This window comes from Pteropus medius, unplaced genomic scaffold (genome assembly GCF_902729225.1).
Source record: "Pteropus medius unplaced genomic scaffold, Ma_sr-lr_union100, whole genome shotgun sequence".
Taxonomy (NCBI): domain Eukaryota; kingdom Metazoa; phylum Chordata; class Mammalia; order Chiroptera; family Pteropodidae; genus Pteropus; species Pteropus medius.
In genome coordinates, this window is record NW_024352787.1 from 15,922,042 (window position 1) to 15,931,891 (window position 9,850).

A 9,850-nucleotide genomic window follows, 5' to 3' on the forward strand; every position below is an offset into this window, starting at 1 on the left:
GAACATTGATTTTGTGTCCAGAAACTTTACTGTATTTGCTTATTTTTTCAAGTAGTGTTCTTGTGGACTATTAAGTGTTTCCTATATAGAGAATCATGTCATCCGCAACATAGTGACGTTTGACTTCTTTGTTTCCTATTTGGATGCCTTTTATATCTTTCTCTTGCCTGATTGCACTTGCTAGGACCTCCAATGTTATATTGAATAACTGACGATAATGGACAGCCTTGCCTTGTTCCTGATCTTAGAGGGAAGGTTTTTAGTTTTTCACCATTAAGTGTAATGTTGGCTGAGGGTTTGTCATAGATGGCCTTTATTATGTTAAGATACTTTCTTTATATACTGATTTTGTTAAGTGTTTTGATCATAAGTGGATGCTGTATCTTATTGAAAGCTTTTTCTGCATCTATTGATATGATTCGAATTTTTTAATTTATTTATTAATGTGGTGTATCACATTATCGATTTGCATATGTTGAACCAGCCCTGTGCCCCTGGGATGAAGCCCACTTGATAGTGGTGTGTAATCTGTTTAATATGTTTAGGATTTTTACATCTGTGTTAATGAGAGATGTTGGTCTGCAGTTTTCTTTTTTTGTGTTATCTGTACCAGGTTTTGGTATCAGGGTAATATTTGCCTCATAAAATGTGTTGGAAAGTATTGCCTCCTATTCGATTTTTTGGAAGATTTTGAGAAGAATAGGTATTAAATCTTCTTTGAATGTTTGATAGAATTCACTGGTGAAGCCATCTGGTCCTGGACTTTTACTTTTTGGTAGGTTTTTGATAATTGTTTCAATTTCAATACTGCTGATCGGTCTATTTAGATTTTCCAGTTCTTGATTCAGTCTGGGAAGATGATATTTTTCTAGGTACTGGTCCATTTCTTCTATGTTATTAAATTTGGTATTATATACTTTTTCATACTATTCTTGCATGATCCTTTGAATTTCTGTGATGTCTGTCATCATTTCTCCTCTTTCATCCCTGATTTTGTTTATTTGTGTCCTTTCTCTTTTTTCTTTAGTGAGTCTAGCCAGGGGTTTGTCTATTTTATCAACCTTCTCAAAAAACCAGCTCTTTGCTGCATTTATTTTTTCTATTGTTCTTTTATTTTCAATTTCATTTATTTCTGCTCTAATTTTGATTATTTCTTTCCTTCTGCTGACTTTAGGCTTCATTTGTTCTTCCTTTTCTAGTTTTTTAAGATGAAGCTTTAGTTTTTTTATTTGGTCTCATTTTTGTTTCTGGAGATAGGCCTGTAATGATATGAACTTTCCTCTTACGACAGCTTTTGCCGTGTCCCAAAAGTTTTCATATGTTGTACTATCATTATCATTCGTTTCTATGTATCCCTTGATCTCTCTTTGTATCTCTTCTCTGACCCAGTTATTCTCCAGTAGCATGTTGTTTAATCTCCATGTGATTTTGGTTCTTCCTGCTTTCCTTTTGCAGTTTATCTCTAGTTTCAAAGCATTATGATCAGAGAATATGGTTGGTATGATTTCAACCCTCTTATATTTGTTGAGTCTATCTCTGTGCCCCAGTATGTGGTCAGTCCTTGAGGATGTTCCAAGTGCTCTAGAGAAGAAATATAAGCAGCAGTTTGGGGACGAAAGGCTCTTTAAATGTCAATTATGTCCAGTTGGTCTAATGTGTCATTTAAGGATGTTATTGCCTTATTGATTTTCTGTTTTGATGATCTGTCCATATCTGACAATGGAGTATTTAGGTCCCCTACTATGATAGTGTCTTGGTCTGTTTCTCTCTTTAGTTCTGTTAGTAATTGCTTTACATAATTTGGGGCTCTCTGGTTGGGAGCATAGGTATTAAGAAGTGGTATGTCTTTTTGGTGTATGATTCCCTTTATCATTATGAAGTGTCCTTCAATATCTTTATCTTTTTTATTTTGAAGTGTATTTCTTCCAATATTAGTACCACTACTCCCACTTTTCTCTGAATGCCATTTGCTCGAAATATCATTTTCCACTCTTTCACTTTGAGTCTATATTTGTCTTTGGAACTGAGACGTATCTCCTGGAGGCAGCATGTGGTTGGCTTTTGTTTTTTCATCCAATCTGTAACTCTGTGCCTTTTTATTGGTGAGTTGAGTTATTTACATTTAGGGTGATTATTGATATAGAAGGTTTTCCTATAAACACTTTATGTTTTGCTTTCTGGTAGCTTGGTGTTTCCATTGTTTCCTTGTACTTGTGTTTCTGTTTTCTTTATTTATTTGTATTATATGGGCTTTCCCTCTGGTCCTTCTTGTTTTATGTTATATACTTCAGTTCTGATCTTTGGCGTGTGGTTACCATAACAAATATGTAAAATATGTAGAGGTTAGTGATATACACACACACACACATACACACACATGCACACATACAGATACTTACATACATACATATATGTTCATTTTCTTCTACGTGTGCCTTATCTCCATTCCCCTTTGTGAATTTGGATCTTTGGATCCTCACCTTTTCTGTCATTGTGGTCTCAATTTGTCCCTATGTATGCTGAACGTTCATTACTATCTTGCTATAGGAAATCTCTTCTTATTGTTTAAGCTTATAATGCCCTGTTCTTAGTAAGGGTTGCACTCCTCTGCTTCTATTTGCCTAATAGTCACCTTACTCCTGATTATATACTTTTCTGTCATTTTCTTTTAGGTGAGCTGCCCCTTTCAGTATTTCCTGTAATGCAGGCCATGTAGTGATTTATTCCCTGATTTTTTTTTTTTTTATATCTGGGAAGGTCTTTATTTCTCCTTTATATCTAAAGGAGAGCTTTGCTGGATACATTATTCATGGTAGTTCCTTTCATTTAATAGTTTGAATATTTGATTCCACTCCTTTCTGGCTTGTAAGGTTTCTGCTGAGAAGTCCAATGATAATCTAATGGGTTTTCATTTATAAGTTATCGTCTTCTTTTCCCTGGCTGCCCTAAGGAATTCTTTGTCCTTGATTTTTGATGATTTTAATAGAATGTGTCTTGGAGAAGGCCTTCTGGGTTTGAGATAGTTGGATGTTCTGTTGACTTCTTGAATTCCAAACTCCAACTCATTCCTTAGATTTGGGAAATTCTCGCCAAGTATTTGTCTGAAAATGCTTTCTAGTTTCTGCTCTTTTTCTTCCCTTTCGATAATGCCCATTATTCTTATATTTTCTGTCCTGGTAGTATTCCTGTCCTATTTCTTGTATTTCTCTTTCCTTATTTTTCATTCTTTGATTTCTCTCTTCTTCCTTCTGATTTATTTCTAGATTTCTGTCTTTGATATCACTGATCCTTTCCTCCATTTCATTGACTCTATTTCCTAACTTTGCTACTTCATTTTTCATCTCTTGCCATGTGTTCTTCATCTCCAGAAGTTCTACTTGGTTCTTTTTGAGAGCTTCAATCTCATTGCTAAGAAATTCATTCTGCTCATTTAGTTGTTTTTTCAATTTCTGGAATTGTTGATATGAATTATTTTAGATCTCATTGAGTTTTTTCAGAAGTACGATCCTGAATTCCCTGTCATTTAAGTCTTATATTTCTATGTCTTTCAGCTTATTTTCTGGATATTTTTCTTTTTCTTTCTCAGTTGCCTTGTCATCTTGGTTGTTCATGGCGTTTAATGCACTATTTCTCCACCTGGGCATTAATGGAAGTGCATTTTGTCTTTTTTTCCTGAAAATATTTATTATATAAAGGTCTCTCTTTAGTCTGTTGCAAATAAGGTGTTTTTCTTTTGGCTTATAGTAGGTGGCATCTAAGCCTCTTGAATCTCTGCTTTATATAAAGTCTTAATAACGCCTTTCTTTTTTTTTCTCAGTCTCATTTCTTGTCAGTGTTAGCGACAGTTTCAGTAGCATTTGCTCAGATTCCCCTGGGGCTCCATGGTGTTGGGTCTTGGAGGGTATGGGGGGAGTGGCCCTCTGGGTTGAGGGATGGGGGCTGCAGTTCAACCTTGCGTTTTACAATGGTGGCTGGTAATAATCACCTTTGCTTCCTTGCCATCTCCACTTCTCTGCCTCCTGCCCTGATGACTGGGCACTGCCGCTGGTTACAGGAAGCTCAAAGCTCTCCCAGGCAGAGCTGTTCAGGGAACCTGCCGCACTTTCTCCTCTCCCCCTCCTTCTGCAGGGAGCTCCAGCTGCGAGAGGCAGCTTCTTTGTTTCTCTCAGTCCACCACCCGACTCCCACGGTTCTGACGTGTGGTAGCTCTTATGCGCAGATCCCACATAAGTGTTTTGGTCTGTTTCTCCCTTTAGTTCTGTTAGTAATTGCTTTACATAATTTGGGGCTCTCTGATTGGGAGCATAGATATTATGCTGGTGTGCAGGTTGGGTGTTTTTTGTTGAGTTTTAGATGTTCAGCTTATCGTTGTTTCAAGAGGAGAGATCTGGGGACATCTCTCACTCTGCCATGTTTCTGATGTTACTCCAATTATTTTAATGTCTCCGTAGTATTTTCTTTTCCAAGATTTGGCATCTGGTCCCATCACTCCTAAACCTATTTTCACAGGAAGCTTCTAATTACCCACACTTTCTATTAAAACAGGAGATTAAGATCTTCCTAAATTAAAAGAGACAGACTCTTATGGTTCAGCCATCATGCTCCTTGGTACTTATCCAAAGGAATCGAAAACTCATATCCATACAACAACCTGCACATGGATGTTTATAGCAGCTTTCTTTGTAATTGCCCAAACTTAGAAGTAACCAAGATGTCCTTTAGTACATGAGTGGATAAATAAACTGTGATCCATGCAGACAATGGAATGTTATTCAGCACTAAAAAGAAATGAGCTATCAAGTCATGAAAAGACATAGAAGAACTTAAATGTATACTACTAAGTGAGAGAAGCCAATTTGAAAAGGCTACTGTATGATAGCAATTGTGTGATAGTCTTGAAAAGCAAAACTACAGAGACAGTAAAAAGATCAGTGGTTGCCCAGGGATGGGGTAGGGAGGAATGAACAAGCAGAGCACAGAGGAATTTAGGGCAATGAAACTACTCTATAATGATACTATAATGATAGATACATGTCATTATATATTTTTCCAGACCCAGAGAATGTACGACACCAAGAGTGAACCCTAATGTAAACTACGGGCTCTGGGCAATAATGATGCATCAATGTAGGTTCATCAATTCCAACAAATGTGCCACTTGGGTGCCAGATATTGACTGTGAGGGAGGCTGAGTATGTGTGGGGGCATAGGATATAAGGGAGATTGCTATACCTTCTGCTCAGTTTTGCTGTGAACCTAAAACTGTTCTAAAAAAATAAAGTCTATTTAAGGAAAGAGAGAGAAAGACACTATTATGTGTTACTTGAGCTCCCAGTCAGGTTCATCATGACCACTGGTAAAGGAGATTCTTCTACTATCACTGTTGAGTCCAAATACTGTTCCAGTCCCTCAGCCTGCCATCGAAGGTTCTTCATGAGACCTGTTCCAGTGCCCCTCACTGGATTGAATCCTCTACCTCCTCTTCTCCATGCATCTCCTCCACACTGGCCAAGCCAACCTCTCAGGTCTCCTCATTCTCATCCTTTGGGGCTTGGGCACACACCATTCTCTCTTGAAACGTTTCACCCTCACCTCTGTTGTAACAAATACTTGTCGAATGGAAGATAGATGCCCCCAATTCTACCATCTCTATCCCATTTTGAGATATGGTTCTATGAGAAATCTAATATGCACACAGTCAGCTCAGTTATTAACTGAGATCAAGCATGTTTCTGTTTTGGAGTGTTCACTTGAAGGAATATCATGCGCACATACCACACCTTTCTCCGAGAGAGATGGGAACACAAAAGAAGGAAGAAGAGGTCTTGACCTACTGGGAGGAGGCAGTGTCTTGCCATGAGGAGCGTGTAATTATCCCACACCTGGGCCCCATTCCTGGCTCTCAGATATGATCTAGAGGATGGACATCCACAGCCACCTGGTGAACCCTAAAGGAGCATACAAGGTATGATTGTATTGTATCTATGCTTTGTCAGGAGGCCCTGAACCTTCACTCCAGTGCCACGGAGGACAGACTAATTCTGGCGAGTCTCAACCAGATATCAAATGTAAGCATAGTCCATTTTGGTCAGAGCGAATTACGTTAGGGTGACATCCCAGATTTAAATCCCCCTGCTGGGACATTTTTATTAAATGGTTTTCTGGAGCCCTACTTCTCACATGGGCTTCTTCGTTCTTATGAGATAAGTCTAAAGAAGCCTTGACTTTTGAAAACCAATGCAAGGGCTTTGAACACACCCATGTTTGTCTCTTAAAAGGAGTTAATGAGTTTCCTGTAAGAGAAAACTGTGTTATCACAGGTCTAACCAAGCTGGTGACATTGTTGTGGATAACAATATCCATGGGCCAAAGGAGCCCACATCACTGATGGATCAACGTTGCCTCCTGTCCAGGGTGTGCACTGCTTGGAGCAGATCAGAAAATAATTTTATACCTCCTGCAGATTGCCATTTAATCCCACTCCTGGAGATTCTTCCTGCACCATCAGGACCAGGATGCTTCTGGTTACGAATGCTGCTTCAGAGGCAGAACCCTGCAGTCAGGAGCTCACAGTTCTCCTTCTGCCTGATGTTAACCTGGAATGAATCTAGCCTCAGAGATAGGCAAAGCTCACACCAGAAACAAAGGTCTCAGTAGTTCTTCTTGTCAAGTGGCTTTGGTGTCCATCAAATGCATGACTCTCGAGCATTTGGGCTCCTCTCTGAGCCTTCCTGCTTTCTCTCTGTCCAAACCCTTGCTTGGCAAGGTGAAATAAAAACCAGGTTCATCCATCATGGCGGTCCACTCTCAGGCATTCAAAGCTTAATCATTGCTCAAAAGGTTTGGATGGGGTTGATATTTACATTTGGAGACACACAAAAGTATTGATGACAAATTTTACAGAGAGTGATATGGTATAAGGGCATCATGAGCTATCACGATATAGATTCAATTCGTCAACAATTTGCCTTGTGCACAAAGATCAGAAAATGCCTAATCATGGCCAAGCACATCACAGGCCTAAATTGCAGGCTGTGTCCATTCTTTTTGACCCTTTCCTCCCATTGACACTAGGAAATGGAAGACCTATGCAAGCCTGATGATAGCATTCAAGCTCTGTTACTTGTGTTTCAAGGTAGCAGAAACTATACGACTGAATCATAAGCTGCAACTATCTTGGTCCAATTTTCCAAGCAGTTGCCCTTCTGTTATACTAGTTTTTTTTTTAAGGGGGAAAAGGATGTATCAATAATGAGAACAGATTCTTAAACAATGCCTCTTCAAAAGCAATTAAGCAAATTGAAAGAGGTACTGTCAAATATGACCCAATCATTCAAATTGGTTGTGGTCATTATTTAAAAAATCCACACCTCAGCATTCCAACGACTCATTCCTATTTCCTAACAAGTGACATTTGTCAAAGACAAATGTGCCAGATACTGTTCTGGGCACCAGGAAGATAAATGGTCAAGGTTGGAGGTGAGGGCACTCTGGCTGTGGATATTACATGAACAATACAAGGGAGAGGTTAAGGTTTTGGGGTCAATGGTATGATGTTGTTGGAGTGAAATGCAGTCTGTAGGTGACTAGTGAAGAGTGTTGATGATAAAACAAGAAAGTGAAATGGGAGGCCAACCGCAGACACCATTCATTGACTTGACCGTGGGGAGGGAGCAGATTAGCATTTTGTAAAGGTCCTGCTGGCTGCAGTTGAGAAGAGGCATTTGTTACAAGCTTCTGATAATGAATGAGACTGCATCATGCGAGGAGGTATGGGCAGGTGAGCAGAGGGCCTCAGAAAGACGTGGTCCCAAGAGTGTGGGAGGAGCTTACTACACCTCCTGGTTGTCACCACAAACAGGCCCCAGTGTGGGGGGCTCTCTTGCCACATCACTCAGCCATGAAAGGCCCAGACTTGGAATCGAAAAGAGCTGGGTTCAAATTCTGCCACTGCCACTTATGAGTTATGGGACCTGTGGCACATTGCTAACCCTGGCTCAGCCTCAGTCCCCTCTCTAACAGTAAATTGACCACACAGAGCTGTGGCAGAGTGAAATGAGACATGCATGCTGTGAGACAGTGCTGCCCCATAGGAAGTACTCAGTAACTGGTACCTGCTACCATCGGTGTGATCATCCCTGTGCACAGTCAGTGGGGGCCTTAGAACTGGCTGAAGAACTGACCCTGGCAAAAGGTAGTGGGAACCCTGTGTTAGAGGAGCTGAGAAAGCAGAGCATGGGGGTGAGTGGGGCCTTGATGAAAATGGTGTCAGTGGCAAGCAGCACTCAGGCAGATGGCTTGTTAGGGCCATAATCAAGAAAGGGAGGAGGTATGTAGATGTGGCCTGAGGCTGAGAAGGAAAGCAGGTTTGTCAGGAGCCCGCTGTGTGAGTTTGGTCTGGTTTGGTTTTGGCAAGAGATGTGAGGATGTGTATAGGACAAATATAATGGTTGATCTTTTCCTTCACTCTCATGTGTGTTTGGATTCATTTAGTTGGAGCAAAGGAAAAATCGCCTTCTGCTGTTCAATCAGCATTGCCAGTGGAGACAATCTCAACAGGATTCCTTTATTTCCTCACTGGTGTTCTAAAGCAGTGATTCTCAGTGCAGATTTGGCCCCCAGGGGACAGACAGTAGATGACATCTGGAGACAGTTGTGGTTGTCCTGACCACAGGGTGCTGCTGGCTTCTGGTTGGCAGAAGCCAGGAATGCTGTTAAACTCCTACAATACTCAGGTCACCCCCACCACAGAGGATCGTCCAGCCCCAAGTGTCTCAGCTGCTAGTGCAAGGTTGAGAAACCCAGGATGAAGAAGTGTTTCTTGCAAACCTAATGTGTGCCTGCATTAGGAATTGGGAGCAGGTGGTGAGGCAGATGCGGTCTCTGGCATATAGTCTCGGCATGGGTGGATGAGTGTAGGGAAGATGGTTTAGAAGAACAACTGGATTCAGCCTTCCGAAGGCCAGCCTAGGGGGAAATGGGCTGTGGAAGAAGCACGAGAGAGGGACCCCACTGGTCCTCTGGGGAGGACGGACATGTTAAGTGACACAGGAAAAGGAGTAACCAATAGCCAGGGAATGGGCGAGGGGACCAAATCTTTGGAAAGGTTTCCAGGAGACAACACCTGTCTTCATCTTTGCTCATCTTGGTGCTTCTTCCAGCCATGCCCTCCAGCTTCTTATAGTTTTTGTCAGTTATTTAAAATTTCTTATTTTACGTGATCTTTGTCCAGAAACTGAAAAGGAAAAATTTATATTTTTCTATGTAATAATGTAAAATACCTGCACAGCAAAACAAAACAAAACAACCCCAAACCAACGCAAAACAGAGATAAAGAATTATAAAATGACAATTGAGAAATATATTTGCAACATACATGACAAAGAGTTGATTTACGTAATTTATTCAGAGCTCAAAATCAAAAGTTAAAAAAAAAAAAGATTAAAAACCTAATAGAAGAAAAATGAAGTAAAAAGAAGAGTACAAAGAAAATGTAAATTACTAACAGGGAGAAAATGTTAAACCTCACTCATAATAAAACAAATGTAAACCACAGCAATCATAGTCTACAATTTCTTACCTTGCAAATTGCCAAAAGTTAAATGAAAAAGTTAAATGACACCTGGTGGTGTGAAGGATTGGATATTGATTAAGACATGCGTACTCATGCATGGTTGTAAAAACATTAAGTAATAGAACTTTATGAAGGACAAGTTGAAAATATCTATTAAATTTCTAAATGCATGTAGCCATTGAGCAAGGCCCTATTTGGAATTTATACTATAGAAATATTTGTGTAATTTCACCAAGGTATACATATATTCACATATTATATATAAGATGTTCATTG